Raw genomic sequence first — 14662 nt, 5'->3', positions numbered from 1 at the left:
TGTTGACCAATCCACTCAGTCTGAACCAAGTGATTCAATTTATACCGAGCTCATTGTGATAGCATGAACTGAGCTATGCAATGTGAATCAAGTAATTCAATTTATATGTCAAGTTTCCAGTATTCATAGAGTCGCTAGTGTAGACCAATTTTAGAATTCTTGGAAGTGATCAGTATGGACTAAGCTTCTATTTATATCGAATGCATGATGATGTCGAGCATTGATAGGAGATGTTGAGTATCAGAACCTCAACAAGCTAGTCTTTGGAACCCAAGTTATTGCAGTTGGGCTAACTTTGTGTATTTTGTGTAAACTTGTATTGTAGTTGACTTTGTTGAATTCTAATTTGGATTGGTATATATGTAATGTATTGTATCACATCCAATATATACTATGGAAGTAATTTAGCAAGCAGAGAAGAACAAAGTGTGAAGTACAAAGGCTATAGTAGTATAAGGAGCAACAAAAATTTATCTATCACAGCAAGGTGATCATTACACTCAAAGGAATCACACTCAGCAAACCAAGTTGCAAATTAGAGATCAACCACCATTTCATTTTAATAGGTGGATAAATTAAATCCTTTCATAAGGTAGACTTAATGATCTTTTATAAATCTCTTTACCGAGTGCATACTTCATTTTAGGTTTGTAAATCCTTTTGCAAGGTGGACCTAGTAAAGGATTAAGTTTTATAGGTTATTGAGTCACCCCTCCCCTCTTAGTAACTTGGCCTATCACATATATTGTCAACATTATCTCAATGAATAGATTATTGGAAATGCAAGTAGTAGAATAATGAGTAGAGGTAGAATGATAAATTAACTATGCCTCATTTCACAATTTGAACCTAAGAGTACTAATGAAGAATGAAAATATGAATCATAGATTAATTTTATGAAGTAAGAGATAGAGTAGATTAAAAATAAAAAAATACATAGTAATTGGTAATGAGGCCTAAAGGCAAGAATGTTATAGGAACTAAGTGGATATTTAGAAACTAGATGATTGAGCAAGGAGAAGTGGTAAGAAACAAAGCTAGACTAATATGTAAAGGTTATTCAAGATAGGAGGGTATTGATGTAATTTCTCCTATTACAACATTCTTAAATATTCTCTAAAAATTACTAATTAGGTTTTGGACCACCTATGTTGTATACTAAGAGGATTCTAATTATCGTATTCATAAATAATTCACTTATAATACATACTTAATCCTTAATTCCTTATTTTTCTCATAATTACTAACCCTAAAGTTGATGGTAAATTATTGTTTCTTGAGTATGAAAATAAATAACATGAGGCTTCTTCATAGTTCTCACTCATATTATAACTCCACCCCAAAATGATTGAATTACTTATTCCCTTATGTAAATCGCCTATCTTCTTGGTGATGTTAATGAGTGATTAGAGAATTAACTTAGTATACATTATTATCTTGATGTCACAAATGTATGTTAGATCAAGTCTATAATATATTTTAAAATTATCATTTTTATGTATCAATTAATTACTTCTCTCCTAATATCAATGCTAAGGAGAGTGTGGATTCACTTGTCATAGGGCACTTGACACCAATACATTCTCTAGATTTACTCTATCTTTCCTTACACAACACCATCTATCAAGTCCTAGGACTATAGCAAGAGAATCAAAATTTTACATTCTAATTCCTTTATAATTATAATTCTTATACATTTAAATCTAATTATTATTACAAAAGTATTTATTATTTCCTAGATATATGTCAATTATTATTTAACTATTCAGTGCCTTTATTATAAATTGAAAGACTTAATATACCATATTTAACTTAATATAGACTAATGTAGTTGATGTGATTTTTAAGTTGGGCTCTACAACCGTACAAGTACCTAGGCTGATGTGGTTTCCTTGGATTCTATAGTAACGAAAGAGTCTCTATTTGATATTTGCATATACCTAGTGTGTTATTCTTACTTATAGCTTTATTTTGTATCTTATTGTGAAATCATTTTGGTTCCTTATTGCTTTATTTTTGGGCTCATCATTTTTTAACATTGTGTGTTGGGTTTGTCATGGGTTTTATGTCTTTAGAGTCAAACTCTCTTGGATCCCAACTTGGTTCACTCATACAGGGTATGACCTTGCAAAATAATGCTCATGACAACTAAGAGATAGATGTTGATAAAACCCCCAAATTGGGTGAGAATTTGGGTGTTGAGTCTAGGGAAAATAGAAAACTAGAAAGAAGTAGTTATAAACCCTCATATAAATCTATGGTGGATGACCAGTCCCGGCTCGAGTGCCCTCCCTCGACCACCTTCAATGTATCTTCTTATAGGAAGAAAGAAAATGGAAGACCCATAGCTGATATAAATAGACTAGGTGGAGACTTGTTGAATAAAGACAAATTTGATAGAGGTGGAGGAGTTGGTAAGTCTCCTCCCTATGAACCTATAACTCTCTCCCTTTCTCCTAACAAAGACATGATAAAAGCTATTCAAAAAGAATAATCTTGGTTGAGAGATATTTCTATTTTCCTTGTTTGTGTTGATAAAGATTCTCTTCCCTCTCATAAGTTTTTTGATCACTGGATAGCTAATATTTAGGGAAGGAAACTAGGGATTCAAATTAGTTTTTGGAAAATGATTCAAAAGGGCCTCTTTGTGGTTTTCTTCAAATCCAATGGTATGCAAGATAGGGTTTTAAAAAAAGGATAATACAATCTGGGTCTTTATCTTTTTAGGGCTTTTCAATCGTCCACAAAAAAAATGTTGAGTAAGTGATTACTCATTCCTATCCACATTGGGTTGAAACTAAAAACTTATAGCTATAATTTTAACCTTTCATAGCATCAATTTTCAACCCTTGGGTTCAATTATTCAAATCAAAGAATCTAAACATACACTCCCTTATCTTAGTGTGTGGATTTTAATATCTCTAGCCTCAGAGATTGAATTTCCTAAGGTTATCTTGATGGTCTTAGATAAAGAGGAATTCTTATGGGAGATTTCTCTCTTAGGGAACTTAGGGTCTTGTTTTCACTATAAAAAGAGTGGTCATACTGAAAAGGATTGTCCAACCCTAGAAATTCTTATCAAAAATTATTAGAACCCTAAATTTGATTTCAATGCTCATTCAAAGGATATTGATAAGATAGATAACAACAAGAATTTTTCTAACCCTAATACTGAAAAATGTTAGTAATATTGATAAAGATTTTTTTTCGAAATAATACTGGCAATAATGATGTAGATGGATTTAATCAAGGAATAGTTCATACTAAGAAATTTTTTTGTTTGAATAATCCTCTATTCAAAGTTTAATTTGAAGTGGTTCTTGCCATAGATGAGGGAACCACCAAGGCCCTAACTAAGTGTCAATTAAAATCTAGTAATAATATGAGAAACTTTGTGGTATTTATTAAGCCCCTACCCCTACCTAGGTTGAATTCTCAAAAAAATGCTCTCAACTCTATTAAAGAGAGAGCAGAGTATGTTAGGAGAGTCTCTAATGAGCCTCCTTCCTATGATGAATTTACTGAAACTCTTAAATATGTTTTCAAAAAAATAAAATTGTAGAGTTTATGAATGAGCCTCCTTTCATTGAAGTTAATAATAAGTCTTAAAAAAAAGAGGAAGATTGTGGAGAGGCAATCTCTCTTGAATGATAGTAGGAAATCAGGTAGAGGTATCAAAGATTGCTTTAATAGGATATGCTATAATTCCAAAATCTTCAATTTAAATGATTCATACCCATAGCTAGAATATAAGGGGCCTTAAGATGCCAAATAGAAATTACTTGGTGAGTGGATGGTGTAACAACCTTAAAATAAATCATATCATTTTTCTCCTAGAGATTAAGGTTGTCAAGTTTCATGCTTATTCCATTTTAAAATTTCTTTAGGATAAATTTGTTTGGATTTTATTCCAATCATACCAGAGGCAATAAGGGCATTTCCCCATGCCAAAGAGCCTTATGGGTTATCTTTAAACATAATATTAGCAACATTGGAATTTGTAATACTTATGCCCATAATGATTATAGGGACATAGCTAGTTTGTGGGACTAGTTAATCTCAGAGCTTCCTAAAGATCACTAGATTACTATGGGGGAATTTAGTATGGTTAGGGAAAAAGAGGATAAGAGTGGGGTAACCTGCATAACTAGAAATAGAATAAACTATTATTTTGTTCAAACTTTAAGAGGAACTTTAGTATCAATGACCTTCTAGTTGGCAAGAAAAAATATTTTAAATATATATATGGTTTATTGGTGTAACAATCAAAGGAGTCACTAGAAAGCTTATTGCTGACTAGACATGATACATATTGAAGGTTCCACCTTCTTCTGTGTTGTTGAACCTAATCATGCTCCCATTGGAGTCTCCTCTATTTCTATGCTAGATCACTATCCAATCTCAAATTGTGTTTTCATAGATGACCCTAATATTAATAGGGGTAGAGGAAGGAATAATGGCTCTTTTAAACTTAATTTCTCCTTATTGAATGATGAAGATAGTAATGATGTCATTAGTATGGTTTCTACCTTTAATATTTTAATCAAGGTAAGGATCCTAAAGAAATATGACCATCAATGGTTGTTGCTTGGAGGAAAATATATTGGATTGTTGGTAAGAAAGAACATCTAATAGGGTTAAGGAAGAGCATGATTTATAGAATAAACTAAATTTTATTGATAAGGAACTATAAATTAAAGGCTTTGATCCTCAACTAGAGGACCAATTAGTTTGTATCAAGGGGAATTTAAGGAGGCTTCATCAATTAAATATCAAAGGACAAAGGATTAGGGCCAGGGTGAATTAGTTGAAATAAGGAGATAAACATACCAAATATTTTGTTTTTATTCTTAGAGGTAAATAAAAAATGGAGAGGATCAAAGGGATCCAAATTGATGGAGATATGTTAGATGATCCTAGCAGCATCAAGGAGGCTTTTTTCAATTTTTGTAAAGATATCTTTACATCAAAATATAGTGAGAATAACATGCATTCTCTAAATGAATGCTTAAAACTCGTTCCTAAGAAAATTTCAACTAAACAAGCTTAGTGGTTGGACACGCCCATCAACCTGGAAGAGATTGAATGTTCTATTAACTCCTTGGCCAATGACAAGTTCCCACACCCTAATGGCTTTCCAATTGAATTTTATAAACATAACAAGGAATTTATTGTCCCTAAACTATTGGAGTTGTATGATAATGTCTTTGAGAAAGAATCCTTGGGAATGGATATAAACAAATGGATTATCAAACTTATTCCTAAATGAGGTGATAAGAAACAAATGAGGAATTGGAGGCCAATGAATTTGTTAAATTCATTATATAAGATTATTACCAAGATTCTTGCTAGGAGAATAGGGTTTCTATTAAATGATTTTATATCTCCTACCCAAACTAGTTTCATCAATGGGAGATTCATACTTGAGAATCTTATTACTAGCTGGGAATCTATGCATTTGGCTAAGTGTGAGGATCAAAAATACAATTATGGTGTTGATATATCTTGAGAAGGCATGTGATAGAATTGAATGGCCATTTGTCTTGGGTATGCTTCAAGCTTTTGGATTCCACTCCTTAAAGATTTTTCCACTATCATTGACATTAATGGTGAATTATTAGATAATATTAAAAATCCAAAGATATATAAGACAAGATTACCCCATTGCTCTTACCTTGTTTATCATAGTAGAAAATTCTCTTTGCTACATTCTTAGGACTCCTCACCTTGGTTCTTGAGTAAGAGGTGTTAGTCTTCCTAACAAGGAGACTCTTCTTAATGCCCAATTTGTAGATGACACTACTCTTTTAATAGAATTAGATAATAAGAATTTTGATAACATTCATAATAGGCTTTAGTTCTTTTTGTTGGTATTTGAATCTAAAGTTGCCACTCACAAGTCCTCTATTACTAATTTGCTTCCTAAAACCCCTAAATGGATTGTGACTAATGGTTGGTAATGGCTTGATCCTAACCCTATTGTTAAGTAATTAGGAATTTCTTTCTCTATTGACCCATCTCTTAAGGAAATGTGGTCTTGTCTCTTTTCCAAAATTGAAAAGAAGTATATGAAGCGAAAGACTAATCTTTTATCCATGGAACAGAGGATTTAAGTTGTTCAAAAGGTCCTTTCAACTCATAATGTTTACTTCTCTTTTGCCTAGTTATTTGCTAATTATCAATCTAATAGTTTGGAAAAAATCATGAGATATTTCTTATGGCTTGATGGTTCGGGGAACAAAAAGAGACACATTGTTAAATGGGATTGGTGTTGTATTCCTAAAAAATTGGGGGGGCTTGGTAGTAAATATCTGAAGGCTTGTGGTATTGCATTATCCTCCAAGTGTATCATCCAATCTCTTTTAGGGGATTAACAATGAAGGATCCTGATTAGGAATAATATTATTAATTTTTTCATTAAGAAAGGCAAAAAATGGAGTAATGTCTCTTTGTGTGATAAGATCTTTGGCAACTTGTAGCTATCTATTTTTGGCTCTAAAGTTATCTAGTCTCTATGGAAGGCTTGATCTAGTATTAGGGACTTTATTAAGCATAGGGGGCTATTGGAGGCTCTCCTACATACTCTTTCATAGATATATCCTTATGGTTAGGTGTAGTGGCTAATGGGAAATCCCTAGCCCTTACCCATAGTTGTTCCACAAAAATATGGTATAAATTTGGTATTTCCATGCTGAAATATATTTTGATTGATAATGAGTTAGGGACTTGGGAGGGAATTTTTGCCAAGTTTGACATTCCTAGTACTCAAAAAAAGACTTTCTCTATTGTTTGTAAAGCTATGGGAATGTAGTGCCTGCCCTCGTTTACATTTTTCTAGATACATTGTTGCTATCATGGTCGAACCCTGTTAGAATAGTTTTATGTTGTTGGTTAGTAGCATTGTTTTGAGACTTTCAAATATTATGTTATGGATTTAGTTGATATGTGATGAGATTACTTAGACTCTACATTTCATGTATGCATGATGATTATTATATTATTTTCTGTTATTGATGATGGTTAGTTAGATGGTTTATTATCACGTGTTTTCTTATGGATACTTACCCCATACTTGCATGTGTATGGTGTGTCTGTTTGTTCTCTTATTGTATGGTGTTTCTGATGTGGTTAAGGAAGGGAGTCGTAGTCACTTGCTAGTTGGGATCTACACGATGCACCACTTCCTACCATTGCCTATATATATATATATATATATATATATGTATTGTATGTACATGCATGGATTTTATGCAAGTTGCAAGTATCGGGTATCGACTTCCCTGAATTACCAAGATGAGCATACCTTATCGCACCATCTCAATGGTAAGAGAGGGGAGATAAATTCTCGAGTCCAAATCCTAAGCCCTTAAACCATTTGTCCTAGAAAGGTAGGATAAGTATTCGAGATATTTTACCTTCCAAATGTGTCGGATGACATAATTCATGATTTTAACCCTTTAGACTGATTTTTCATTGATTGTTCTATGATAGGTTTTCATATTTTATCTTGGTGGTCTTTGGAGAATATTTTATTAATTAAGTCTAAAATTAAAAGATTTAATTAATTATTTAATTATTTTGGAAAAAATTAATATAATGTCATGATATTTTGATATTTTGATTTTAATTAATTAAATGGGGAATTAATTGAGAAAAAGAATTAAATAAAGGAAATTAAAATTAATAATAATAATAAAATAGTAAATAAATAATAATAATAGAAATAATAAAAGAATTAAAATAAATTTATAAGTCTACCTAGGAGTAAATGCACCTCTTGATTGCACATATGTCAACAACACAGGAGTTAGCACACAAATTAAGCACATGATGTCTACAACCTTGTGACTCATTTAGAAGATTGGAAAAGACTCGTGCTTAGTTGTCAACACCTTCTAGTTGTTTTTAGAGACATTCTAGGTGCTTCCTAAGAGTTCTTTATATTTAGGCACTCCTAGAAGCTCGGGGAACATGTTTGGAGGACCCGAGAACATTGGAGAAGGAAGGAGCTTGCTCTGCAGATTCTGAGGAGAAGTGATTTAGCATCAATGTCTAGGTAGACACTTGTGATTTTTGCATGTGATATTTCGCTTCTTGCACTTCCTGTCTTCTTTGTGTCTTCTGAATGCTTTCTGAGGATTCTATGTGTGAATGTTCTAGTTATATGCAATTTTGTCATGGATATCTAAATTGTCATAGGAGAAACCCCCACATGTGTAGATCTGAGAATTCTATGGACTAGGATTTGAAATTTTACAGGCAAATCTATTTAAAAGAATTAATGGGTAAATTAGAGAACAGTTATTTTTAAGAGAAATTCTTAACTCATCAAATTGGAAAGCCCTTTTTGTTTTAAACTAGGTATATGTTCTATTTTTAAATATATAAAATTTGCGTGTATATATATACATATACATATACATATACATATACATATACATATACATATACATATACATATACATATATACATGTATGTTTATTTAAAAACATTGCTTTAAAAAAAACGTGATAGTGGGAAGCATTTAAAACAAAATTATTTGATGCACAGTTGGCAAAAATTTTTTTGAAAATGTTTATTAAAAAAATTATATTGAAATCGGGAGGGCAAGCCTGTACCCTGCCTACGAATGAATGCAGAGTACCTGCATCACAAGTACTGTGTCGACCACAAGTACTTTGTAACCACTGTCGTCGTAGGCCCTGCGACAGCAGGGTACCGCGTACCGTGACAGTGGTTATAATATATATATATATGAGTTATGTTTTTTTTTTTTTTAATTATTGTGTTGGGAAATCGAATTGTTTTACATTTTGATTTTTATAATTATTTTTTATTATTATTAAATATTAATAATTAAATATATATATTTATGTATGTATGTATGTATATATATATATATGTTATTAATAATTAATAATTATTATATTTGATAAATGAATTGTATTAATAGATCATTTCTTTAATAATTAATTATTTTGTAATATTATAGTCTAACGATATAGATTTAATTTAATTATTTAATTGACTTGAATTAAGAAGGAAAGATGTTAACAAAAAAGAATTGGTAATTACTCATGTTAAAATCTACAATGAGTCCTATTGGAACACGATAGGGGTCATTTTTCAAACAACGTTTATATAAATAATATATTATTAGAACAATTAGAAAATTGAGTCTATGGGTTTTGGGAAGAATACTTTTATCTATTAAACAAATACATGGGTTAGGTAAAATGTATAAATTTCTCCACTCTATATCTAAATTTTAAAATGAAAACTGAGACCTCCACACTTAATTCAATTATAAGATTTTAATGAACCCAAACTTGTGCTTGCATCTTGTGTTTTCTCTATGCTCCTTGTTTTGGGTTTTTGGGTTGACTAGTTTGTTGACCAGTTATAGGGCATCTACAAGAGGCTCGAGGGTAATGATTGTGATGTCATGATGATGTCTTTTAATCTCAATTTTTATAAACCCAACCATGGTTATGTGATGGCATGCTGATTGATATTGTATTCAATCTTCTTGTGTAAGTTGTGACATATGTAACCTTTTATGAGTATCGATCAGTTGTATTTGGATTACTTTCTAGTCACCTTGATGGGATTGAATTGTTTATCTGATCTTGATGATGTCATGTTGTGACATATTTTGACTCGACCATTTTGGAGTCTCTGATCAATATTATTTTGAGATACTTTTTGGTTTCTTATTGAGAACCAATGGATATTGTGATTATCATTGACATTTTCAGTTGCCAATAGAGAACTGTTGTGGTCATGATTATCTATGGATGCTTTTTAGTTGCTCATGGAGATTTGATGTTTATATTGTGGATTATTCTTTGGTATTTTTCCAGTCACTTTGTATAGGACTGTGGTGATTTGTGATTTATGATTCCATGAGCTTAGGGTAGGTTATCTACTTGTAGTGTAGGGAAGTGGCTTGCAATGGGGGCCGGGGGCCTAAGAGGTTGCCAGGGTAACTCATTGTAAGTTGTTTTAATAAGTGAAAAAATTACACCTAATATTGACTTATATGAACCTAATAAGATAATTGTTTGTTCTTGCCCATGCCTTGAGTGCTAGTACAGACAAGGATGAGAGTAGAGAGAACGCTTGGTTGCGACCTTGCATTCTGTAGTATGCCTCATCTGTATGAGAGGATACTAGTGGCCACATAGAGATCACTAGGGGGCTAGGGTCTTTGGGAGACTACTAGGGTAACTCTAGCATGATCCATGCGATGACACTTTCCCACTTGCATAGTAGGTTTCCTACATGTCTATGTTGTGCCTCTAGGATTAGATGTCGATTTGTGTTGGAACCTTTGAGTTAGTATACTTTTAGGATTCCTGGACTTAGAGAGTACTTGTGCTATGTGATTTGATATCCTATTTGGGACTTGAGAGTATCTCCTCAGCACAGTGGGAGTGGACCATTTAGGTTCCACGTGGTTGGGTGGTAGTGTTTTTTCACTCTTACCATTTGAGATCCGTTTGAAACATTGTGGCTAATGCATTCTTTGTTGGCATATATCTTCATTCTATTCATGGATTATGATGGTGGACATGTATCCTTACATTGATGATTTGCATGTGTTAGATGATGTTATCTTATGCTTTACTTTGCATGTTAGATTTCTTTTCTGCATATGATGTAGTATGTTTTAGGAGTGACATTCCTACTATGTTAATACTAATGATATCTTTGATGATTTGGAATGTTACGCACGAAGGGATGGCTAGGACCCACGATGGTCTAATGATGTTATTTACAGTTGGGAGGAACCGTGCACTTAGGTAATTAGGTTTGATATATGGTTTAGGGAAGGAAACTAGGGATTCAAATTAGTTTTTGGAAAATGATTCAAAAGGGCCTCTTTGTGGTTTTCTTCAAATCCAATGGTATGCAAGATAGGATTTTAAAAAAAGGATAATACAATCTGGGTCTTTATCTTTTTAGGGCTTTTCAATTGTCTGCAAAAAAAATGTTGAGTAAGTGATTACTCATTCCTATCCACATTGGATTGAAACTAAAAACTTATAGCTAGAATTTTGACCTTTCATAGCATAAATTTTCAACCCTTGGGTTCAATTATTCAAATCAAAGAATCTAAACATACACTCCCTTATCTTAGTGTGTGGATTTTAATATCTCTAGCCTAAGAGATTGAATTTCCTAAGGTTATCTTGATGGTCTTAGATAAAGAGGAATTCTTATGGGAGATTTCTCTCTTAGGGAACTTAGGGTCTTGTTTTCACTATAAAAAGAGTGGTCATACTAAAAAGGATTGTCCAACCATAGAAATTCTTATCAAAAATTATTAGAACACTAAATTTGATTTCAATGCTCATTCAAAGGATATTGATAAGATAGATAACAACAAGAATTTTGCCAACCCTAATACTGAAATATGTTAGTAATATTGATAAAGATTTTTTTGGAAATAATATTGGCAATAATGATGTAGATGGATTTAATCAAGGAATAGTTCATAATGAGAAATTTTTATGTTTGAATAATCCTCTATTCAAAGATTAATTTGAAGTGGTTCTTGCCATAGATGAAGTGGTTCCTGAAGTGGTTCTTGCCCCTACCCCTACCTAGGTTGAATTCTCAAAAAAATGCTCTCAACTCTATTAAAGAGAGAGCAGAGTATGTTAGGAGAGTCTCTAATGGGCCTCCTTCCTATGATGAATTTACTGGAACTCTTAAATATGTTTTTAAAAAAATAAAATTGTAGAGTCTATGAATGAGCCTCCTTTCATTGAAATTACTAATAAGTCCTAAAAAAAAGAGGAAGATTGTGGAGAGGCAATCTCTCTTGAATGATAGTAGGAAATCAGGTAAAGGTATCAAAGATTGCTTTAATAGGATATACTATAATTCCAAATATCTTCAATTTAAATGATTCATACCCATAGCTAGAATATAAGGGGCCTTAAGATGCCAAATAGAAATTACTTGGTGAGTGGATGGTGTAACAACCTTAAACTAGATCATATCATTTTTCTCCTAGAGATTAAGGTTTTCAAGTTTCATGCCTATTCCATTTTAAAATTTCTTTGGGATAAATTTGTTTGGATTTTATTCCAATCATACCAGAGGCAATAAGGGCATTTCTATTATGGTTGGTCCTCAGTGGGAAGACAAAATTTAAGCTAATGGTGTTTCCCCATGCCAAAGAGCCTTATGGGTTATCTTTAAACATAATAGTAGCAACATTGGAATCTGTAATACTTATGCCCATAATGATTATAGGTACTTAGCTAGTTTGTGGGACTAGTTAATCTCAGAGCTTCCTAAAGATCACTAGATTACTGTGGGGGAATTTACTATGGTTAGGAAAAAAGAGGATAAGAGTGGCGTAACCTGCATAACTAGAAATGGAATAAACTATTATTTTGGTCAAACTTTAAGAGGAACTTTAGTATCAATGACCTTCTAGCTGGAAAGAAAAAATATTTCAAATATATATATGGTTTATTGGTGTGACAATCAAAGGAGTCACCAGAAAGCTTATTGCTGACTAGACATGATACATATTGAAGGTTCCACCTTCTTCTGTGTTGTTGAACCTAATAATGCTCCCATTGGAGTCTCCTCTATTTCTATGCCAGATCACTATCCAATCTCAAATTGTGTTTTCATAGAGGATCCTAATATTAATAGGGGTAGAGGAAGGAATAATGGCTCTTTTAAACTTAATTTCTCCTTATTGAATGATGAAAATAGTAATGATGTCATTAGTATGGTTTCTACCTTTAATATTTTAATCAAGGTAAGGATCCTAAAGAAAGATGACCATCAATGGTTGTTGCTTGGAGGAAAATATATTGGATTGTTGGTAAGAAAAAACATCTAATAGGGTTAAGGAAGAGCATGATTTATAGAATAAACTAAATCTTATTGATAAAGAACTATAAATTAAAGGCTTTGATCCTCAACTAGAGGACCAATTAGTTTGTATCAAGGGGAATTTAAGGAGGCTTCATCAATTAAATATCAAAGGACAAAGGATTAGGGCTAGGGTGAATTAGTTGAAATAAGGAGATAAAGATACCAACTATTTTGTTTTTATTGTTAGAGGTAAATAAAAAATGGAGAGGATTAAAGGGATCCAAATTGATGGAGATATCTTAGATGATCCTAGCAACATCAAGGAGGCTTTTTTCAATTTTTGTAAAGATATCTTTACATCAAAATATAATGAGAATAACATGCATTCTCTAAATGAATGCTTAAAACTCGTTCCTAAGAAAATTTCAACTAAACAAACTTAGTGGTTGGACACACCCATCAACCTGGAAGAGATTGAATGTTCTATTAACTCCTTGGCCAATGACAAGTTCCCACACCCTAATGGCTTTCCAATTGAATTTTATAAACATAACAAGGAATTTATTGTCCCTAAACTATTGGAGTTGTATGATGATGTCTTTGAGAAAGAATCCTTGGGAATGGATATAAACAAACACATTATCAAACTTATTCCTAAATGAGGTGATAAGAAACAAATGAGGAATTGGAGGCCAATGAATTTGTTAAATCCATTGTATAAGATTATTACCAAGATTCTTGCTAGGAGAATAGGGTGCCTATTAAATGATTTTATTTCTCCTACCCAAACTAGTTTCATCAATGGGAGATTCATACTTGAGAATCTTATTACTAGCTGGGAAGCTATGCATTTGGCTAAGTGTGAGGATCAAAAATACAATTATGGTGTTGATATATCTTGAGAAGGCATGTGATAGAATTGAATGGCCATTTGTCTTGGGTATGCTTCAAGCTTTTGGATTCCACTCCTTAAAGATTTTTCCACTATCATTGACATTAATGGTGAATTATTAGAAAATATTAAAAATCCAAAGATATATAAGACAAGATTACCCCATTGCTCTTACCTTGTTTATCATAGTAGAAAATTCTCTTTTCTACATTCTCAAGACTCCTCACCTTGCTTCTTGAGTAAGAGGTATTACTCTTCCTAATAAGGAGACTCTTCTTAATGCCCAATTTGTAGATGACACTACTCTTTTAATAGAATTAGATAATAAGAATTTTGATAACATTCATAATAGGCTTTAGTTCTTTTTGTTGGTATTTGAATCTAAAGTTGCGACTCACAAGTCCTCTATTACTAATTTGCTTCCTAAAACCCCTGAATGGATTGTGACTAATGGTTGTTAATGGGTTGATCCTAACCCTATTGTTAAGTAATTAGGAATTTCTTTCTCTATTGACCCATCTCTTAAGGAAATGTGGTCTTGTCTCTTTTCCAAAACTGAAAAGAAGTATATGAAGCGGAAGACTAATCTTTTATCCATGGAATAGAGGATTCAAGTTGTTCAAAAGGTCCTTTCAAATCATAATATTTACTTCTCTTTTGCCTAGTTATTTGCTAATTATCAATCTAATAGTTTGGAAAAAATCATTAGATATTTCTTATGGCCTGATGGCTTGGGGAAACAAAAGAGACACATTGTGCAAATGGGATTGGTGTTGTATTCCTAAAAAATTGGGGGGGCTTGGTAGCAAAGATCTGAAGGCTTGTGGTATTGCATTAGCCTCCAAGTGTATCATCCAATCTCTTTCAGGGGATAAACAATGAAGGATCCTAATTAGGAATAATATTATTAAATTTTCCATTAA

The sequence above is a fragment of the Cupressus sempervirens genome, chromosome 2, assembly GCF_028749045.1.
Source record: "Cupressus sempervirens isolate cs-2001-9-10 chromosome 2, ASM2874904v1, whole genome shotgun sequence".
In the NCBI taxonomy this organism is placed as follows: domain Eukaryota; kingdom Viridiplantae; phylum Streptophyta; class Pinopsida; order Cupressales; family Cupressaceae; genus Cupressus; species Cupressus sempervirens.
Note: the sequence above shows the minus strand (reverse complement) of the source record.